Below are 24,326 nucleotides of genomic sequence, written 5' to 3' on the forward strand. Positions count from 1 at the left end.
CAGTATCATCTGCTGCTGGGCTACAGCATGGCTCTAAAGGTGAACTGCCTGGAATACATCGGTATACATCTTCCAGATCTCAAGAATCTTGGCTTTCCAGTGGTATGCAACATGTGTAGGTACTTGGAAGGGCGACTGGGTAAAATACATATTTATTTGTCATGTCCTGCCCACGGGATGTCAAGTAATGTAACTGAAGTGGTGTTTGGATGCACTGTGCTTTTCAGTAAAGACGTGGACAAAGCAGGAGAGAACGGAGGGTATCTATGCAGTAGGTTTGGTAAAGCTCTTGCTCTCATTTTATTTTGATTCAACTTTGACTTTTGAAGTTAGCATATAAAATTAACATTATCTGAGAATATTTCTTATACAAGTTTAATGTTTGCAGGCATCAAGTTTTGCCGTCATAAAAACCTGAATCCATGCATAAGTTTCAGATTCGGTCCGAGTACATCCTGCTTGGTATGTTTCTGTGTATTTATTAACCATCTTTTATCTTGACGACTGACTCATTTACAGATCAGTACATCTCAAAAACATACATACTGTAGTTTTCTTTGAAGATTTCAATGGAGATGAAGCACTGAGTTTCAAGAAAGGTAAAGTACAGGTTGGTATGAAAGTAAGAGCGTAGGCTTTGATGTTTTGATGTGAAGATAGCACTCAAAAGACAATATATTCCACTGGAGATGCTGATATTGCAAGCCAGAGGGGTTCTTCAGCCCCCATTCATGGTACACCTTATTTTGTACTTTTTTTTATATGAGTGCTAACTTTTGTGCATTTTTAATAACAATGCAACACTGTGATGTAACACAACACGGCATGATGCAAAAACTACAGAACAACAAGACAACACAAAGAGATGCAACACAGTGCAAGGTATCCCCTTGCAGCATTATTTAACTGTGTACCTGGAATAAACAGAAGCAGCGGTGAAAATCGTACCAAGGATGTTGCAAAAGCCTTTCAACTTTTCACTTAAAGTGCAGCTCGCATCATATTTCCCCTGAGTCCAGCCTGAAATATCAACCTGAGGAGCAAACGGTTGTTTAGGTGCTGCAGGTGACTGAGTAGCTTTGATTTCTTTGTTTTTGAAGATGTCAAATCTTTTGAATCTGAAACCTCTGGTATAGTTTCAGCAGCTACATCTGCTTTTTTTTTTGTCTTCAACCAGATGGGATTAGAAAGTTCTTTAACCTGCTTCATTGTGTTTGTTCAGCTGCTTGTTTGGCAGCTTGACGGGGAGTCACATGGCTGATGTAATATTTAAGTGGTGTAATGAGACATGATGCACAAAAGTTGGACAATTTTACCAGCAACTAACTTCCAGACTGCAATTTTCTTTTGCAATGTTTATTTTTAACAAATCATTTTAAAGATAGAATCATTGTAAAAACAAACAAAAAACAGTAACAAGTTTTTCTGTCCATTTCCATGATTGAAAACGACCATGCAACTTTCACGTCTTGTCAGGTCAGTTTGGATTAGTCTTTTTTTAGACTGTTCATCATTTTCTGCATATATGCAGATTAGTCTTGGTTTATAAAGAATCAAACTATGTTGTATTTGGTCATTTTCATAAAAAGGACAACAGATTATTCACCTTTATGACCAAATGGTAAAAAACAACAAACACAGAAATCCACTGATTTGGTTTTGCCTAGATATCTGCTTTACATCAACCATTGAGTTTTATCCTGTTTTGTACTTGAATGATTCCCAGGTTATTGTTGCATAGCTTTTCAAACAATAATAATAAACATAACTGAATAAAAATGAGTCAAATGAAAAAACTGCATTGAAGCAAATAAATAAAGAAAAGTAGCCAGACTTCAACAAAAAAGTCTTCAAGGCCTTGAGAATGATTCCTGAAGAAAAATAGGCAACAATGCAGTTGACACTGAAGCGGATTTCCATGATTGTTAGATTGTTCAGCCATTAACAAGGAACATGAGCTGGCATTAGTTCACCATGAGACAGATTAGGTTTAGCCAACTGACAATGTGCAGTTGCAGAGTTATTTTCAATGAATTACTGATTATTTAATACAAAATCTACTAGAAACACTGATTATCTGCATGAAAGGGTGGGTTCTTAGAATAAGGTTCTGATAGAACATTGCTGAAGAAAGTCCTTGTTGACATAGAACTCACAACAGCATGAAATGCAGAGGTAGCACTGATCCCTGTCACACCACTGTAACATCATGTTAGTCAGCTAATACTGAGATGACATGTCACAGACATGCAAAGACAATGATTGAGAGTTCTTTTAGGTTGGCGCTACCTTGTTGTTTCAATAGAATGGAAAAATAGTTTACAGGTTCAACAAGTCATGACTCAAATATCCTGGTCAAAGCAAAAGGTTTGAATATGTTTACAGCTTCCTCCCTTTAGCTTTTAAACCACCATCTTTAGCTCACTGGTATCTTCTAGCCTGGTAACTGGTTATATTGGTCATGCACTGGCATTTGCCATCAAATTTAATACTAAAAGTCATTTTCCTCATTTTCCTAACCACTTAATCCAATTCAGGGTTGTGGGGAAGCTGGAGCCTATCCCAGCTGTCTTTGGGCGAAAGGCAGGGTACACCCTGGACAGCTCGCCAGTCCATTGCAGGGCTACTAAAATTTAAATGATCAAAAGTGTCCATTTTTTCCATAAAAACAGAGGAAAAATTGCTTTTATTTATTTTAGATATAGTCTTGTTTATTTTTCAAAGCACTTTATACTGAAAGCCGAAACAAGGTCTTTCTAAAAGGCATTCATACACCACCATCATGGACCTGTCAAAGTGGACAGAACTCACTAACCAGGAAGTCTTGCTCTGTTTTGGTTTTCTAGCTTTACTTTGGTTTTATAGACATTTTACCTTGGTTTTATATCTTTTCTAATTTTGCATGGTGTTTGTAGTGACTTATTTTTATGGGCAAGGACACTGATTGACTAATTAGCCATAGCTGGCATTCCCTCTCCCTGCCATGAGATTGGCAGAGCACAGAAGCCTGATACAAAGAGATGATACAACTATACTGAAATGGCGAAGTAAAGGAATGTTGATCCGTCTGGCTGTTTTGCACGAGTGGGCTGGTTCCCCCGAGATGGAAGTATCTTAGTCACCTTTTGTGTCTCCCCTACAGCTAACGACCGCCCAGCTGAGACAGAGGAAAGCAGCAGCAAATCGACCAGGTTGCTACGAGGAGGACACGCCCCTATCTCCTCTGCAGGATCCCCCACTCTTAGTGCCCAAGCACCAAAGGCTACCCCACGTCTTGGACTGTGTGTGAGATCATTTTTAAGGATGGAGTGAGCAGAGAGGCCATTTTTATCCAACGACTTTTAATAAAAAAAACTTTCTTCCCTCTGACACTTGTCTGGATTTCTGTTCCTTTAGCAGTGGGGAAATTGCTCTGAATCAAAAGAACCAGTGTGACAGACCCAGACTCTAAAAATGTTCAGCTTTATAACATTTTGTAAAAAATTTATTGAAAGAAGTTGTTAGCATTGCAAAATACTATAAAGAGTCGTAATTTAGAGGCTAGAGGGTCTGTCTGTTGCGGTCTACTTCTGCTTTTGGATACATTGTATAGATTTAGGCATTAAAAATCACAATGTTATGCTCAGAATCGAAACTGACTTGTAATGAAATTCTAATTTTAACCTGAAATTAGAGAAATGCAGTTTGTTTTAAACTGATCCACAAATGAAGTCCATATACAAACCTTGTTTTTCCATTTCAATGGGTGATAACTTTTGACCACAATGTCCAGATGGTTCCATCACTTTTCAGGTAAGACCCTTTGAAAAGACTTGGAATTAACCAAATGGTCATTTAAATGTTCTAAAGCTTGAAAATAAACTAAAGAGATGCAGAAATCTCTCTTAAAGCTGCCTGAATTTCAGTACACAAAAAGGTTATCCTTTTCTTTTTTATTCCTTCCCTGTGCTTGTAAAAATAATTGCATTTGTCATCCTGAAAGAACACCATTCAAAACCCAGATCAGATCGTTCCACTTTGCATCTCTACATCAGTTATGTAGTCGTACCACTTATTTTTAGAAAACATCTCATAACCATGTGAGAGTTTATTTGCATGCTGCCATAAATTCCAATACTCTGTTAAAACATTGCAGAATGTGGTCTCAGAATATTTTGAACTTTGTCTATTTCCACATGTGTCACAAGGGTGGTGGAGGTGAGGATCCAAATGCTGGAATCAGAGCCAGGCATGCAGAATATAAGGAAGTTTTAATGAACAGAAACAAAGGGAAGCAAACATGAGCAATGGACCAGCACTGGGAACAAAAACCGAGGGGTATAAATACACAGGAAGAAAACGAGACACAGGTGAAGTGACTGAACTAAACGAGACCAGGTGAATCTAATGAACAGGAACAAAGGCTAAACAAGAAACAAGGGAACTAAATAGGGAAGACCAGAACTAAATATACAAAACAAGAAACCAAAAGTAAAAAATACAAAACACACATCATGACCACATGGATGTGCATCCTTCAGTTTCCTGGTGATATTTAAACAAACTGCTTCCCAGCAAGCAGTAATTAGATGTTGTACATCACCTTTTACATTTTCCATGATGTCATGCATTGAAAGTAACTCAGCTGAATGTAACCATCTTAGTTTTTCTGAAACGATGAGTAAATAGCAGCTTTGTCTGAGGGGTTTACTGTGAGACAAAAATCTTGCACCGAGTCACTGAGTGAAGTATTTACTCTGCTAACTTCCAGTGATTGTTTTGTTTGAGACAAACCTGTCAGTACCCCGAGGGCTCGAGAGCCAATTGATCCGAGCAGTAAAACTCAGGTGAGCAAAGTACAAACTGTGTATTTGGAAATTGAACACTTTCCCTGTGGTAAGACATTAGAGTTTGAAGATGTTTAAATGGTTTGTGAAAAAAATGATTTCCTGCACATCATTAGTGAAGTTTGCAAAACAGTTCCTGAGAAAAGTGGCACAAGATATGTCAAAAAAAAAAAAAAGAAAAGCAAAACTTACTTTTGACTGTATACATTCTGTTGTCCTGAAGAAAGCATTGTCATAATTCAAGAATATGAATGAAATATATCAGTAACTCTAATATCATGATTTTTAAAAAATGAACTGAAAGAGATTTGTACAGATTTTTATCAGTCCAAGTCCGTCTAAACCTGAACAGGAAGCAGATTGTAAGGTCAGATCTTCTGCAACAAAACCCTCTTTAAATTGACCAATATGACCTAAAGGCATCTAGTGACGCAAAACAACTGCAGCAACTTCCTAATGGACGGTTTTGGTCCCATAATCATAAAACAATAACCATGCAAATTCCTCATTCTGCGCCTCTCTGTTGTAAAATGATCAGGCATTTGAAATGTTCATTATTGTTGTTTCCTGTTAGATAGAAGGTATTCGGTCTGGATCTCTTCAGTGGAAGAGAGAGCATCTATCAGTAAATATGGTCACATCAGGGTGTTAAGTATGCAAGTCATAGAAGGGAAGAAACAGCAAAATGTCCAAAGCAGAAATAAATGCTACCAATTTTTCATTAAGATTCACACTTTTACCCAACAACCTGTCAGTATCCTGAAGTTTTTCATATTACAACATTTTTAAATGACCAAATTTCTCATTTTAAAAGTATTCGATAAAAATTCAACAAGTAGCAGATCAAGACAAACCAGCAGAGTTTGGACATTTACCTTCTTGAACAAACTGCAACTTCCAAACTACCTGTGGACTTCACAGTAAAGCAGAAATGAGATTATGATAGTCTGAGTCACTCACATGCAGTAAGCTGGCTCGGCCCGTGTAAAATAGGAGGTACAGCTTTGTGGGATGATACAACAGTAAACGGGAAGTTGAGTTGTGCACGAGAACCAGCACAGGCAGTATATTAGTAAGACATAGTTCATCATTTCCAGTAATTTATGTCAGATCCTGACCTTTGCTGGTTTCCAACAACTGCACAGGAGGAGATGTACATGACACAGCAAGCAAATGTGTCATCTGCATGGCTGCTATTACAACTCAGGAGTCAGCAGACGAAACACAGACGGATTACCACACACTGACACAAAATTAACATTTTTGTGGGGGTTTAGAGAAGTAGGCTTATCTGTGTGGGACTAAATTTTTATTTTAGACAAGGATTATTGTTTTTCTGACTAGTAATTAAGAAAATCTGAGACAAAAACAGAATAGCAGAAGAAGTATCTGAAAAAATACAATATCCACTAGGTAAACAAAACACGTATCTATGGATAACTGCATGTAAGATATATGTGATACTGTCACTGTTGAGTGGCAGGATTTTTTTTAAATCTTCAAGTTCTCTCTTGATTTTGCTTCCAAAGACATGTTTATTGTTGTGTTTTGAGTCATCTGCTTTCCAATCATCATCAAAAAAAAAAAAAAAAAAAAAAATGTATTCAGCAGTTTTACATTGTCATAGCTCCATATTTTCCCGACAGAGGACTTCACTATCAGACTGCAAGTTTACTTGTGTTTCCAAGAGTCTCCAGCATTAGAAGTCTATCAAGTCCTTCTCTTTTCATACCAGAGAGACAGACACCGAGGACGGGGACTCGAGTCTGGGATTCATTGACGCAAGACTCGTGGACTTGCACTCGAAAGACTGCAATTTGAGATTCATGGACAGTCTTTGATCTTTTTTATGTTTTCCTTTTTTTTCATGATCTCCGTTTCCAATCTCCTGACTGCTGTCTGAGTTGTGTGCTCTAATTCTTCCAGCCTTAACAGTAACATAACATCACACAAACACAGCTGCAGCTACACACACACACACAGTAAAAATATTGTCAGCAATGTCGCTGCAGCACAGCTGTAACCTTTGGGTAAATAAAAGTCTTACTAAAAAAAGACAAATAACGATCAACAATCTTGTTGTACACACATAATGTGTGTGGTATTAAAATCAGGATAATGGATCTCCCACATCTGCACTCATCCACCTTAAAACACACACACCACACAGAGATGTTCGTGACTCACTGACCTTTGACCTGCAGTGGTGGGTGGAGGCTCAGACTTTGGTTTGTTACTACCTCAGTACTAAAATCATGGCAACTCTATTAGAGGCTCAACTGAATGTGTTCAAAAGAAGAGTTAGACATTTACTGAACACAAATTCCATTAACTGCTGACTTTCCCATGATGTTGTTAAACGGGGACCAAACTGGGATCAGAACCAATATTATTTTGACTTGCAAATTAACAACAGATATTCCCATCTTTTTTCCAGCTGATTGTGTATGTCTGTCAGGAGGTTGGGGGGGGGGGTTAAGTTTCATTTTGTACATTATTTGATTATCTTAACTTTTAGCAAAACATATCAGTTATCGGCCATAACAACAATATGAATATCAGACATCAGTATCATTTGTATTCCTCATCATATCAATAATGGATCTTTGCTTGTGCAGAACTTGACAAGAAGCTATCATTTTTATCTCATCATTTGTACCAGGTTTTGATAAAATACAGTTATTACACATAAAGCACAGCACATATAATGCTAGATAATGTAGTAGCTAAAATCCAACACAGGAAAAATCAGGGAAAAATAGGAGATGAGCTACTTGCAGGAACATAAATATAACCAAATGTACCGGACTTAACAAAGATGGGTTTCACACTGAATTCTAAAGAGAAAGAAAGAAATTAATTGATTATATGTAAACCTACACAATGCAGGGAGAACAGTGGTAAGAGAAATAATGCAGTATACTCAGTGAGAATTGATATTTATGGCTGATAGTTTGAGGATTTGTTTTGTATATTTAGAAAAACGAAATCTTTTTTTTAAAATTGCGAATGAGAACCCCATTTCCCGTCCCATTCTCATCCTGTAGCATGGCTTTCTTCCTTCCTTGTTTACTTATGCTTCCTGTGTTTAATTTGGCTTCATTAATTGGATCCTGTGTAGTCACCATCACAAGGTATATTTTGTTGTTTGCTTTACTCTGACATGTTTTTTCTGGACCTCATTTACTAAAGATTGATGTCCAGTATTTAGTTTCGTACTTACCAAGCTTGGTTCCCTGTGTCTCCTATATGCCATTGTTTTTCTGTTTTAGTTGCTTTAGTTAGTTTCACTGGTGATGTATTCCAGTTTTTTGCTTGGTTGACTGGCTTGATGCTTCCTCAATGAGTCTGACGATATGTCGGACTGAACAGCTCCTGAGCTGCTTATCTGCCTCAGTGAATCTGATGCAACACTGAGTCAAACGGCTGCAACAGTGCGCTTGACACTGCAGCGCTTCTCTCATATATATACGATGCTTTGATACAACTCAAAAACAGTCTCATGTACTGTATGTGCACCGATTTCTCAGAAAGCCACATCCTTCTGAAGAGATAAGAAGCCTTTCTACTGCACTCATCAAAGTGATATTATTTTTAATAGGAAGCATTCCACATTTTAATGAGGGAACATGAATAAACCCTTAAAAAGGAACAACCAGGGTCACATGATGCAAGCCTCTGTACATGGAGACATGTCATGCATAAAGCATTGCTGGAAAGTGCAAAATATCTGCTTCCCTTACAAAAAACTCAAACTATTATTTATATTTCCGCCTGTAGTTGGTAACAGGGACTGTATGGATCCGCTGCAGGGTAATATAAGTGGGAAATCGTTTGAAACAGTCTGAAAAGTAAATAAAACACTGATGGTAAAAGATAAAAATCAATGACGTTTCTGGGCACTTTATCACGGCAACAGGCTGAGACGTTTGGGTTGGTCTATGTAAATAGCCACATACCACAAACAGGCAATAACTCTTTATTTACACAGTTGACACAATGATCAAAGTACCTACTGAAATTATTTTATCAATTTTTATTTCATTTTCATTTTTTTACCATCAGTGTTTTATTTATGGGCTGCACGGTGGCACAGTGGTTAGCACTGTGGCCTCACAGCAAGAAAGTTGTGTTGTGGCTAATTGTGTTGTGGCTAATCGTGTTGTGGCTAAATATTGTGTTGTAGCTAATTGGGCTGTTTTGTAGCTAATTGTGTTGTGTTGTGGCGAATTGTGTTGTGTTGTGGCTAGATGTGTTGTGTTGTAGCTAATTGTGTTATATTGTGGCTAATTGTGTTGTGTTGTGGCTTAATGTGTTGTGGCTAAATGTGTTGTGTTGTAGCTAATTGTGTTGTGTTGTGGCTAGATGTGTTGTGTTGTGGCTTAATGTGTTGTGTTGTAGCTAATTGTGTTGTATTGTGGCTTAATGTGTTGTAGCTTAATGTGTTGTGTTGTGGCTTAATGTGTTGTGTTGTGGCTAACTGTGTTGTGTTGTAGTTAATTGTGTTGTATTGTGGCTTATTGTGTTGTGCTGTCGCTAGTTGTGTTGTGGTTTAATGTGTTGTGCTGTGGCTAGTTGTGTTGTGGCTTAATGTGTTGTGTTGTGGCAAGTTGTGTTGTGGTTTAATGTGTTGTGCTGTGGCTAGTTGTGTTGTGGCTTAATGTGTTGTGTTGTGGCAAGTTGTGTTATGTTGTGGCCTAATGTTCTGTGTTGAGGCTTTTGTTTTGCTGTGACACTTCCGGGCCACCGTAGGTGGCTGTTGTCCACCAGCCCCCCAGCGTTCTGTAGTCCATGCCTAAAGGGTCCCAGTTTGGGCCTCCTACACAGACTGCAAGATGCTAAATTTCTTCACAGGTGCTGTAGCTGGTTGTCCACTTGAACAATAGTTACTGTTGCTTTTGATCTGTTGTATCTTTGCCACATTTTTCTTCTTTTCAGTCTTTCCTTCTCTCTTTTGCTCACACTCCCCCTTACTTTGTTCACCCTTGTCAAGTCCACCATACACAACTTAGCAATAGTCAAAACAGAGCAATTCCTTCCTTCCATTAGATCCACTGAGATCCGTTGGCAAAGCAAATATGTTTGGTTCAACATAGCAACTGGACAATCATTCTGCTCGCTATGTTGCTGGACAAGTTTAAGAAAAAAGAAAAAAAACCACCAATACAAAGAAATTACATACAGAGCCATGACGTCATTCTAACCCCAATAATAGTGTGCATGGTGGAGCACAAAGCACACACTATCCGAGACGGAGAAGAAGTATGACATACACATTAGTCATTTTTGTTTAGCACATTACTCGTAATATACATCAGTGCTGATAACATATTTACTAAACCAATATAAATGATGACATTATTCAAGCTTTGCTTCAGGCGAGAAGTTTTACATGAATTTTAAATTTGCATTTGAACCAAAACCAAACTGTATGTAGCATTTGTATATGTAATCTTTTCATGACATTTGAGTTTAGGATGTGCATCATGTCATTGTTATAAAACGTGTTCTGATAATATTAAGTTGCCAGCTAGCTGTCAGCATTATGTCACCAGCTTGTTTACAGCGGCCCTCTTATGCAAAACTACAGAAAATACACAGGTGGCAGCTACATCACAGTCATGGGATGTAGCTACGTCTCATGACTGCAACACGTATGCGTCCTTCAGTAGCAAAACAATCCTAAATCTGTTTTCATTCTGTTTAGACACCCCACATTCAGCTTTCCAGAAGATCAACCGTGATGTGTCCACATAAGAGGAGACACTCCAGGAGGAGGTGAAGCTCCATAGGACCTTTCCTTGCTTTGTCTGCTGAGCAGCCACAGACATCAGGGCTCCAGCTTGGTTCATCCTGGATTCCTTTATTTTAATTTGTAGTTAGGAGAGACATAATTTGGAAATGTATTTTTTCCACCTATCTAAAACACGTAATCCATGCTTTCATCCAGTCTTGTGTTCTTCAGTTGTATTGTTTTACTAAAAATTAAATCCTTTTTGTTTGCCATCTGTTCTGGGTGGGAAAAACAAAAAGAAAAAGAAAACACTGAATTGTGCAGTTGAGACAGGAGTAAATAACAGTCTGTAATGATTAATGCAGAATTGCAGATAATTTTGTTGAGTTGCTTCTTATTGGCCTTAGTGATAAATACAAGATCACCTGAGGAAGGTTTTTTGTTGCTCATAAGTTACCCTGGGTTTGTGATCACACATATTTTACACTTTTCTGATCTTTCCAGGTCAGCTTCAGCAAAGCGAATTGCTTTTAAATTCCTAATTTTGTACCTTGACGTTCTCAAAAGAGAGCCTGACTCTGACTGACAACTTACTGTCATCATGCCAACTGAACAAAACCTGACATTAATTTGACCTTCAGCTTTGAAAAGGGAGGACTTTTGATAAAAAAAAAAAACTTTTGCATTGTGGTTTTTCGACACAATTTTACAAGTAGATGACATGAATAGTTTTTCCTCTGGCTCACACTTCACACGCTCGGTAGTGAACAGAGGAAGAGAAAAGACTAGAGGTCTCTGACCACAGCATCCTGAATATGCCTCGTCTTGGCCCAAACAAAGTAAAGCCACAGCAGCCTGTGTGTAGGAGACACTGAACAGTTTAGAGAGAAAAGTAGCAGCAAGGAAACTATGTGCACACCTGGTTCCTGCTGCATGTTATGCAATAAGAAGTGGTAGTTTGGAGAAGACAGATGTTGGTTCCAATCAAACCATTGAAAAACCACAAAGTGCAACCAAAAGTACTTCCTATATAATCACAGTGTTGCCCTGCTTAAGGGCTGCTGCTGTCAAAAGATCTTCATCAAAATACATTTTAAATGCAGACATATTTTTATAGCTCATGATGTGTTCAGGCCATTTTCATTTTTTTTCTTTATTATTTTATGCAGCCAACCTTGAAAGAAAATCGGTAACTTAAGACAGATTCATGACACAGATAGATACAGTATCAGGGATTTCTATTTCTTATCTAGAGATGCATTTATGTCAACACGCTACCTGCAGATTTTTTCTAAGTGCACCACAACTAGCCGTTATACGGAAAAATAAAACTGCAAAGTTGTGTTTTGTTACTAACTCGGGTTGTTTATTTGGTGGATCTGCAAACAGCATCATGTTGTGCTGTTATATAAACATAGCAGCAATTTCATAAAACCCGATGGAAACCTGTGGAAAACCGGAAGTAATAACCATGTCATGTAAAGAAATACAAAAAAAATCATATCATACGGCAAAACTAAGATTTTTATTTGTTTTGAATAATGCATATGCCTTTATTTTATCCTTATATTTCTGAAATATTAATATCACACATATAAACCAAGATTTTTTTTTTAAAATGAATAAAATAAGTCAGGTGGAAAATTCTCCAACTTTCACTCCATAATAAAAGATGAATAAGTCAGTCAGATTATTATTTCGCCTACTGCTGATTCTTTTGAGTCACACCTTGTAAAAACTGGAAATGGGGGAAGGAAACTTTCCTATAACAATTACTGAATTACTTTATTCAGTGCATTAACTGGAAAACAAGGGAGTCACATGAATCAAAAAGCTGCCCAGCCTACACGTTATAAGTAAAATATCTTTACAGTCAAACAGGAAATACAGCACACAACATGAGTCATGTTTTTGTTGTAGCCTAGAAAATAATTTGTATAGGTAAGTTAAAGGAAAGGCAAGTTTATTTGTGCAGCACAACTAAACAACATGATGGTTCAGGGCTTCACGGAGACATTTAAATATTAGAAAATAGGAAGCATGATTTAAAATTAAAACAAGAAAGGAAAAAGTTGTCATGATAGATAAAAACTACCAAATCCTGACTATGTTCTGAACAGAAACTTGCAGATTTCAACCTGAAATACATCTAAAATAAAATAAAAAATATTTAAATGCAGCTGAGAGCAGGAGGGTCTTTAACCTGAATGTTTCAGCTGATCTGAGGCTTTCTGGGAGTTTGTTCCAGACATGTGGAGCATAGAAGCTGAACGCAGCTCATCTATGTCTGCCTCTAGGAACTGATAAATGACCAGATCCAGATGACCAGAGGGGTCTGGTAGGTTCCTACTGGTTCAAGACCTTTATGGACCAGCAACAGAACATTGAAGTCTATTCTCTGTCTGGCAGGCAGTCAGATTAAAGACTCCAGAACTGGACTGTTGTGGTCCACTTCCTTGGTTTTAGTGAGGACTCGAGCAGCAGAGTTCTAACTTCGCTGCAGTTGACTCATAGATAGTTTAGGCAGACCTGTTATGACACTGTTACAGCAATCAAACCAACTCCAGACGAAAGCACGGACTGGTTTTCCAGGTCCAACTGCGAAATCACATTTTTTAATCCTTGATAGATTCTTAAGGTGATTGTAGGATGATTGTTATTCCCTTAATGTGTTTTTCAAAATTCAAGACTGAGTCCATCGCTGCACCCAGATTTCTGGCCTGGTTGGTGGTTTTCAGGCGCAATGCAGCTCTAGTCTACAGTGACCTTTATTCATTTCTCTTTGGCTCCAAAGACGATCTCCTCAGCTTTTGTTTTTGTTTAGATGAAGAAAGTTTAGGCACATTCAGTCATTAATCTCCTTGATGCATTTACCAAGAACCTGGCCAGGACTGAAATTAAAGCTGGGGTAGGTAATGTTGGGGGCCTAACAAGATTTGAAAGTGACACCCTGTCTTGGCTCCTCCCCCTCTGGTTTTGCTCCTTGCGTGATCTAAGGCTTTTATAAGAAATGAACAACTCCATTTTGGTCCGAATGTTTGGATTGGTAAAAGCTTTTACAGATTTACAGTAAACTGAGGGGTCTGTCTATATTTCTTATTGTTCATGATTACAAAAAAATAGACTACTATCAGGACGAGGAACCACTTTACACAGAGTAAAAGAAACATGTCTCTGAGCAAGGTTACCTACCTCAGCTTTAACATCAATATTAGCACAGATCTATCTATCTATCTATCTATCTATCTATCTATCTACCTATCTATCTATCAATCTATCTATCAATCTATCAATCTATCTATCAATCTATCAATCTATCTATCAATCTATCAATCTATCAATCTATCTATCTATCTATCTATCTATCTACCTATCTACCTATCTACCTATCAATCTATCTACCTATCAATCTATCTATCTATCTATCTATCTATCTATCTATCTATCTATCTACCTATCTACCTATCTATCTATCTTATCTTATCTTATCTTTCATTGTGACTCACATGAATGCACTCGTGATTACATTGTGTAATTGTGCACAAGTGTGGGAGCCACTGATGTGTGTGACTAAGTGTGTGTACTTCAAAGAGTTGTGTGTGCAGCATGTCTTTCTGTGGAAGATGTATAATTTTCTGAGCATGTGTTTGTGCCAAGTTGTGGAAGGCACCGTACTTTCCATGTACTGCAGTTGCGCAAGCACTCGTGCGCACACACACACACACACACACACACACACACACACACACACACACACACATACATACACAACGGAGGACAATGAAAAGTGAAAAGTTCAACAAAAGCTGCTAAACATACTTAATCAAATAAAGGGGAAAAAAAAAAGTTTTATAACTGAACTGAACCAAGGTGTTGATTTAAGACTTTATGTAATTTATAAAGTAAATATAAAATACTTTGTAGAGTACTTTGAGACTTTACTAATTTGGTATAATTTGTTAACAAAATGCACAGTAAAAGTAAAACTAAAGATAATTCTCTCATAAAGCTTTATAATAACCTCACTAATTACATGCAAAACACACAGTCTTTTCAGAAACAAATACCTGCAGCTCAATGCAACTGAACTGTTGTATAGTGTATAAAGTGGCTCATTTTTACAGTAAATGAACCAAAGCAATTTAAACTTAAAGTATTAACTCAGTATAGGAAGTTTATCTACACTGTAAAAGAAATCCTCTGCCACTTCATAAAATAACGTTTTTATTTAAAACAGTCACATTATACAGTGAATCATTTATCAAAAAGATGTAAAAGCTTCATTTACAGCAAGCATTAACCAAATTTCAATTTGCAAAATTACAATATTTCAGTGTACAGATACAATACAAACAAAATGACAAGTTGCTACAGTTCAACTGGGTCATCTGGAGTCATTCCATATTTACTTTTCTTTTTTCTTTTTCTTTTTTTTTTTTAAGCTCTTGCATATGGCATCAACAGATGCATTCCTGTACAGCATTTGCAGCAAAAGCACAAGTCACTCAGGTGTCTCTGAGACATCTAACATTTAGTCATTTTCATAAAATAAAATATAAAGAAAATAATAATGATGATAATAAACGCTTTTATGTCAATGGTAAGGTGGAAAAGTAGTATTTTTCTAAAGGGCAATGCTGATCTAAGATGTGCTTTATTCCCACTGAAAAACCTCCAACGGAGACCGATGAATCATTGAAAAGGTTATTTTCCCTTGTGATGTTGCTCAGGTACACAGTGCCATGCAAAAGCTTTGAGCCACCCCTCGTTGCTAAAATATTCAAGGAGTCAGATAAAATCTCGAAGATGATGATGAGCTTGAGCAGTATTTCTCCAGAACTTTTAAAGTTTGTCATTGGATATATGCTAAACTTTACATTTTTACAGTCCAGTTCTTGTATCTGATTATTGTCACAGGAATGTGTTTTATTTTTATACATATGTGTTTTAAGCCACTTAAAACTTTAAGCATTAAAGCGTAAAAAAGGCACCAGACTCGATGAATGAACCGGTGTTGAGTCTACGCACGACACACTACTGACCTAATAACCTAATTTACTTTAAAATGGATCTTTAGGCACTTTGTTACTAACAACCTGTCGTAAAGACAGACGCACTGATGAAAAATGTCAAAGATAACAGTTTGACAGACGTGGAATAGTGTTTTTGCACCAACAGAATGATTCCCAAACAGCTATTAGCCAATAAGTGGGACATAGCATGGTTTGGAGTTTGTTCAAGCTTCATCAGAAATGGTCTCCAAGGTCTCAAGAAGGAATCCTTAAGGTATGGAAGGAGGGAGGAAAAGCTGAAGTATAACACAAGAACTGGACTAGAAATCAGTGGCAACAGGTTCAAAGGGGTGATGAATTCCCCCCCGAGCTCAAACTTTAACACTACTCCAGCAGTGCAGAATCACCATGACACAGGATGGAAAAAAAAGCAGCAAACATCCAATAAGAGCTTTGAAATGTCCCTCAAGGGCCCGAAAGAACTGTTTGCAAAGTCTTTAAAGAAATTATAAGAAAGGTTGTCGATGAGGGCAGAAAAAGACCAAATACTGAATATGAAGCTGGTTAAGACTGTTTTCCATTTATGTTTGTATCTCTGAGTAAACTGATTCTACAATTTGCCATTTTCCTGGCTATGTAAAGAAAGGAGGGGTGGCTCAAGACTTGTGCACAGTATTATATGCCTTATCTGTTAGCAGTGTTTCAAAGAGGCTCAAATGTTTGCTTGTTCATATATGCATATGTATAAAAAAATGTTCGACTCTCTTTTCACCTGATTGTAGATCGAAGTCTTTGCGGGACTTGTTATGGAAGCTAAAAAGGCAAAACAAATAGGAAATATGGCAGCGCAAAGCAGCTCCAGCAGTGTTGATGCAAGTTAAGAAAACCCTGAATGTCACACAAGTGTTTCTGTGCTCTAACGCCTTCAGATTCTAGGCGAAGAATCAGAACATTACTAGGTTTCCATATCAGTTTCAGAAGGCGGTAATTCATCTCTCGGTTTCCTCCCTGCCATGCTTCCAACTCGCACTCTGGCTGTAATACAGTACTTCAAAATGAGGTTGTAGGTTTCACATGGCACAATATTAGAAATCAACATGCAGTCACAGCGCTCTCAGTGTCACAGCGGAGTAAAAGCAAAGCGGCTAAATGCTGGTGCAAAATGAAACAAGGCATGTGCATTTGAACAGAAGAGAAAAGGACACTGAACAGTAACGTGTTCTGACAGGTTTCTCCAGCCTGACATGAAAACCAGAAACAGAAAGTAGTGTAATACAGCGTGGTCAAAAAGAACGTGGATGAAATGACACAAGAAGTTTCCATTATTATTAAGTTTCATGCTGAACATCAACCAGCAGATCTTTGTGGTTGTTTTGCATTTCTTTATGACTATTTTCTATTCCTCTGTGGTAAACAGTCAGCAGCCTTTCCTTGTACCTTCTGACTCTAATGTGCTCCAGGAAGCTTTACACAATGTCGTTCTTATATCTGTGTTCTTGTGTCTAATCAGTTCAATAAAACTTTGATTTCTATAATGGTATTGCTAGAGTTTGACCATTTTGAATTATTCCTGAAAAAAATTGTTTTTCTGTTGATTAAATCCATTTCCTCTTGATGTTATTATAACTTTATATTTGGGATAATACTGTCACAATCAATTTCATTACTAGCAGCCCAGTTCAAATAAAAATGAATAATAAGCACATTTGTCCACAACTCTAAAATGAAGTAGTGTCACTAATGAGATGAGAATGTATGCATAGATTATTGATTGGGGTTAATTAAGCCTGATGCAGTAACATTAAAACAAGTGAGCCTTGTCCATGTTTTCTTTGTACCCCTAATCACATTGCAAATGCATAAACATAAGCATGTAAATTCCTTTTAACTGAAACTATTAACGCCTAACACCAGCTATTTGTGAGCAACAACAAAGCAGAAAACAGTCAACAGCTTAGTAAAGATGGTCTTTGAGTTGGCAGTGAGAAGGCTAATAGCAGCTCCCACTCTGCCAGCTCTTCCTCAGATTTCCCAACCCAACACTGAGACATGTGAGAACATCTCAGGTAGCTTTGCAGATGAGTGGCAACACAGTTAAGCAACCATGTCCAAGCAAAATAAAAATGGAAGATGCATCACTGCACAAGTGAAACTAGTAAAAATAGTGAAAAAGTAGTGAAACTTCACTGTTTCGAGCTGTGGACCAGTTATTATACATTTTTTTGTGCGACTGGGTTCTCTCTTGAAAAATGTTGTATTCATTTATGACATGTCAGGCAAGTTGTTGGTCTTAATAGCTGTTTGGACTTTGTTATTAACCAAAATATAACCAAAAAAATGAACCTGAACAAAACATTTGTAAAAACGTCTCCTGTACCATCCAAACTAAGATAAAAGATAAGAGTTGTGCACAAAAACTCTTTGGTCAATATTCACACTGCGTTGATGGACTTTTACAATATAATATTTTCTTTTCACAACAGCGTGGCTCAATAAGCAGAGCACAAATAAAAATCCCAACCCAACATTTGGTACTGTCTCCTTCACCGCTTGTGGTGCTTTTGAACACAGGCAATCAATCAACCAATCAGAGTAGGTATCGCCTCTGAAGACTTTTCTCCTCCAAAACCTGGAAAATACACCTTAAAACACTTCCGAACTATGTGAACCACAGCTGTAGTAGCAGTTTTCCCCATTTCATTCACATTGAGCAGGCCACAGAAATTTCCAGAATTTTTCTACACATTTACTTTTGATAATTCAGTAAATAAATCATTTGTGTTTCTATAAAAACCTAATAAACATTCCTGCCTCCAATTAACTGTAATCCAATTGAAAAAAAGCATCACTGTCACACTTAGTGTGATAAATGGCTTTTGGTATGTCGTTTCTTGCATAATTCTTTCTACAACAGTTAAATTATTATTCTAAAATAAACTAATCGGTATTAAATCAGCTCTCCAAAAATGTAAGAAAATCATTTCATACTTTTTGTTATTATTGGTCTAGTTTTACTTCCAACAAAGTAAAAAGTGGCAACATGCATTTTAGAGATGAGAAAGCAAGACCAGAAACTTGCCTCCTTTCATTGGCTTTCCACAGAACAATAAAACTAACATTTTGGTCAGAAAATGTGTTCGGAGATATGAAAAAATAAACTTATTCTCACAGCTGTATCACTTTTTATGTTCCTGCTAGCCAACCAGACAGTGAAAATCAACACTCTGCAGTAATCATGTTTGGTTGGTGTCCAGAAAGCTTTCGGAGTGTTTAACGAGTTGGCAAGCGTGATGAAACTTGGCCAAGTTAGAATCATGATGTTAGCAAATAGAAAACACGACCTCGTCAAAAAACTAAAACCTGACAAGAAGTCCAGCTGTTGTTTGGAAGACGAATAGTTTTTAATCGGTTATTGTGAAGAAATGGAAACATTGGAAAATAAATTAGACAGTAAAAACATGACACTATTCACTGATTAAAATGAAAATATGTTTTAACTGCTTCTGAATGTCACACTGCTAATGGAGCAGCTTAGTAACAGCGACTAGGATTGTATTATTGCATTTCCAAGTGGAGTAACAGGCTCCGACATTTTGCCATCACTGTGCAAAATCTTTGTTTTAATGCTGAATATAACTTGATAAAAGGAGGAACTGACAATGTCCTGCACATGTAAGTCCTGCACATCTAATGTTTAATGGTAACACTAATACTGAAAATGTAGAGGTCCAAAATGCAGAATGGAATGACTGGTTGGCTTAGTATGACTTTAGATGACGTTTTAAAATAGCAAATTTATAGCTAAGACGTGGCATGGAACATGTGTGTAAAACCTAAATGTAGCTAATTTCAAGGGAAAAAAACAATATAAAAGTTTTAAAAAACCAACTGAAATTTGAGAAAATCCTGATAAAATAAAACATAGCTGATGCGTTTACTTTTAGTACCGTGAAGGCTTAATAATCCAGATTATTCAAACGGCATGGAAACCAAATAGAGCATCAAATATTATTGCTTATTACTAACCTCACATCCCTGAATATTATTTCAATCGACCACCAAAACCTTAAAATACAGACACAAAACTCATTTTGTCTGAAGTCAATCCCTGTTTCAGTTAGTACATAAAAATATCCCAAACAGTTCATTTTTCTGTCTAAAAACGCTGGTGTGAATATTTTTCATTTTTACAGAAAAAAAAACATTGGAAAACATTAATTTTGTGGCAACAACATTTACAGTTTGGGACTACAGTGTGACATAAATGTTAGACAGTAATGGGATGCTTGTCTGTGTGCAGTTTAAAAGCATCAGAAACATAAATTTAGCAGAAAACTTTAAAGTCTGGACACAAAACCTTAACATCCCCGGGTCTGAGGAGTTGATCAACAATAAGACTGCTGTACAAGAAAAATAAAAATTACAGGAAAAGACTTCTAATAAGCTAAAAAAAAAAAACAAAAAAAAAAAAACATTGTTTGGAAGAAATTTTACAAGGCACAAATTAATTTTTTGCAATTTTTTAGTTGAAACAACTACCCATGCGCTAGAAAGAAGTGAAAAATTTAGTCTCTTTGGTTAAGGCTCAAAAGCCCGATGGAAAAACGGTGGTGCAGAAATAAACATCAAAGCAGTTTAGAGTTTCTTCCTGAAACAAACCAAAAAAAAAAAAAAAAAAAAAAAAAAAAAAGAGTCTAAAAAGCGTAAAATCCCCAAAGTTCCCAAAAACAAACAAAAAGAACAAAAAGAATATGGCTACGTCTGCTGGGTTTGACCAAGACTACACCTGAGAGTAGTCCCAGCTGTTTGTACTGCCTTGCAAGTACATTAAACGTCCCATCAGGAGGAGCAGGAGGCCCACACAGAACACAGCAACGGGCTCCTGGTGGATGTGTGGGAGGAAGTTCAGAGGGATCACATCCCACCTTTGTCTGCCTGCCAACCTCTAGAAGAGAGCACACAGACAAGAAAATGTGTTACATTAATGACAAATAACAGCCACAATTTATTTGATATTTTGGGAACAAATTGACATGCAATTGTTATATTACAGCATGAAAGAAAATAGAAGTGATCTGTGTGAAGCAAAAAATTATTGATCCATCACTTTAAACCGGTTGTTCACAGCCACACATTGCAGTCTGATCTGTAAAGTGTTTCAGATCCATTCACATAGTTTGCATTAGTGCTTGCATGGCATGTTATGTCACAAAATGTCCTAAGCATGTTGGGATATACATCAAATGCTCACATAAACACTCTGGGATTGCTTGATGTTTGAAAATCAAAGGGAAACACATACTGTATGTTTACATGTACAGGAAGCAGGTAAGTATAGATGTCAACATCCTGCCACAACTCTCTTTTTACTCTCTATCTCCAGGTGTGAGTGCATGTTAAAATGCACACGTGTGTTTACATGTGCAGTGTGTCTGCTCTTTCTTATAGCTTGGTATTGTTTAAAGGCTCATGATAATTTCTAGATATCTTTTTCCATACTGCAGTGTCAGTACTCCATCTGTATATGCTATATAATTAATATAATTGTGTAATAAATGAATAATAAATATCAAGAGAGAGACGCGTCATTGATGTAAGTGTATTGTAATGACAGCTGGCTCAATCATCATATGGTAACTCATTTCCATAGCTGCCAGCACTCTGTCTGCTGCATTCCTGAACACAAACAGCCATGCCGTTACGTTCTGCTGCAGCTGGCAGCATTTAAAAAAATACACACCCATTCGCTGCCACGCTATGTTTAGTCGAGAGCCATGTCTTTTCATGGAGAACAATGACGTTGCCGTTTACATACCAAACATTACTATTCTGATATCTTACAATAACAGAGCAATCAGTTCCATGTGAGTTGGCTTACTGAAATAATGTAGTAATGTACTAAAGGAGTTGCCTGGGAAGAAGGCAAATCTCAAAGTCCATGCTTCGTTTGCTCTGGCAGAATGCATTTTATTCCCCTGTCATTCAAATAGATTTCCAGTTAATCACAATGGTTTATTTATCTTTGGGTGGTTCTGCTATAATAAGAAAAAAAAAGTGCCAACCAGCAAACAAGGCTGCTCAGTGAGACACGACATTCTTTGTTTCTGTGTCTGATTACAGGTCTATTCACCTGCTCCACAGGGCATTTGGCGTGCCTGCTTTGCTAATGAAAATCTGACTGAGCGCATACAGATTCATATTAAACCATTTGTAAAGCAACGCCAGTGTACAGAAATTTCCCACTGCATGCTGTTGAGTCATAGAAGATAAAGTAGAAGGGGTAGTGTAACCATTCCTGACAGTATGCACGCTGGCGGTTCCACCAGTTATGTTGGTGCAGCTGATGTCAGGTCTTAAAGAGATAAACGTCTTACATTCATTCATTCATTTTTCTAACCGCTTAATCCAATTCAGGGTCACGGGGAAGCTGGAGCCTATCCCAGCAGTCTTAGGGTGAAAGGCAGGGAACACCCTGGACAGCTCGCCAGTCCATCGCAGGGCTATATGTCTCACAGATCTATAAAACATTTTAAATTGCAAAGCTAATTTAGATAAATGTGATGGTATCATTCAAAAGCCACAAAATAGCTTTGACAATGGTTTTCAGGGGCAGATTACTGCTCTCCACAAGTAGAACGATCAGTCTGAAATGTTCAGACTGCATAAACAACGGCTCCCTTTTGTGGATGTCCACCACAGTTATTGTATTTTTATTTTACATCATAGTATTAGCTCTAGTTCCTTATTGAGACAACTAATTCTTATAATGTGCATGCTTGCTGTTTATGCTCCTGCACTCGGCTGAAGTCCCAATACCTGGAGAGCTAGACTGGTTTCATTTCAGCACCTGTCGTTTAGCTAGTTGTTTCAAGTGACACATTTGAAAAACAGGAAGTGTTTAAGCGAAAAAGCTGTCAGCAGATCTAATCACTACATTTGTTTTTGTGAAATGTACTTCCTTGTGGACTATTTCAATTCCTGAAGTGAAGCAGTGATATTTTCTGAGACTCCTACTGGTTCAGATTAAAACTGCTGGTAGTCCAGCACTGCAGAAAGATAAACTTTGCAACCACTACCTAGAGGAGGTGGTGGCTGGCTTCAATATGTAGCCGTGTTTACATTTAGCTTTTAGTAGAGTAAATGGAAACCTAGCGATGGCCACTTGCACTAAAGAAATTAAATCTTATCTTTGCATGGAAAAATTAACACTAAATATGAGTTAGTGTAAAATTTTTGTTAATTTTCCAAAGTCAGTCAGTCATTTTCTTAATCGCTTAGTCCAATTCAGGCTCGCGGGAAGCTGGAGCCGATCCCAGCAATCACTGAGTGAGAGGCAGGTACACCCTGGACAGGTTTAAATTGATAAAGGCTGCAAAGCAGTGTGGCTCTGGATAAATATCTTGCTGTCATACCAAAATCTGCCTCATATTTGATAAAAGGTTACCAAACAGAAATCTGTTTGGACAGAAGGGAGGCTAAAGCAAATAAAAATACATGTTCAAGACTAAAATGAGACGCGCTCTGATGCTTACAAGGATTTCTAACTTTATCAGCTGTCATCATAACATCCTTCTTTTTCATCTGCTATACTGTCCAATGCAGTCCTCAGAATTTCCTCCATGAAACATCTCCAAGTGGTTGGAGTAAAATCACCTGCTGTAGTAACGGCCTGAATCCTACACGCTGCCTCACGCTGTATGCTTCAAATGTTTCCTTGCCATTTTCTATTTAAATCTCTCCGCAGTCATCCAGACACACTTGGCTGGATTTAGACTGTAACAGGTGTTTTCTTTTCAGCTCACAATCCCTGCAGTTGACAGATCAGTGCCTTGGCCTCAGTCCCATCGCTCTGCCAGCAGTAAATTCTCAATAAGAAATCTGTGCGGTTAATGGAAGAGGAAGAAAATTTCCTCTGGGTGGATCCAACCCAAGATGACAGACTACAAACACTCCCCAGAAACAATAAGGCTCCTGTTGCGGGAGAAAGGGATCTCCATAATTTTAAGTAGCCATTAGTTTTACTCTTACCAGCATACACTTATAATTACCAGAAAAGTTTCGGCTCCCTCAGCTTAAACAAAAGATTTTCGTCTTGTGCAAGTTAACATAAATTATTTACTAGTACGGTGACGATATGCTTTTTTCCCCGTTTGATTCCGATTTTTTGGGTGCCAATTCAATTTAAATTGTGATTCTCACAATTCTTTGATATTGTTGAGTTTTGTAGATTAATAACAAAAAAAAAGTGTACAAAAATCTATTTTGCTCGTCATTTTTCTTGATTTCAATTAGGAAAAAACAACATAGCAGCCAGACCATCATTTTGGTGTGATAACACCCAAGAAGACAAGTAAAAAAGATCAAGAAAAACAATAAAAATGACAAAAAAAAAAAAAAAAAAAAAAATGATAATGGATTATTTTTATTCATAAAAAAAATAGATTAAGAAAAAAAATTTAATTAGATTTTTTTATTAGATTTTCCCACCGCTGTTATTTACCATGTTTGGCTTTTTAAATCTCTTTTGGATCAAGTTATTCAGCATTGACTAGTATTGTTCTAATATATATAGCTTTAAAAGGAAAACCTTATGCTGGAACTAAAGTATTTACAAGAACAAATAAGGAATTTACAAGTTAACGAATATGCTTTTTGAGTTGGAAGATGGACGTCCTGTTTTGGAATTCGGCGCCTCTAATACAGCCTGGCCGGATGATCTCCATCTAGACACTGAGTGCCAGAGAACAAACCACC

The sequence above is a fragment of the Telmatherina bonti genome, assembly GCF_933228915.1.
Source record: "Telmatherina bonti genome assembly, chromosome: 11".
Taxonomy (NCBI): domain Eukaryota; kingdom Metazoa; phylum Chordata; class Actinopteri; order Atheriniformes; family Telmatherinidae; genus Telmatherina; species Telmatherina bonti.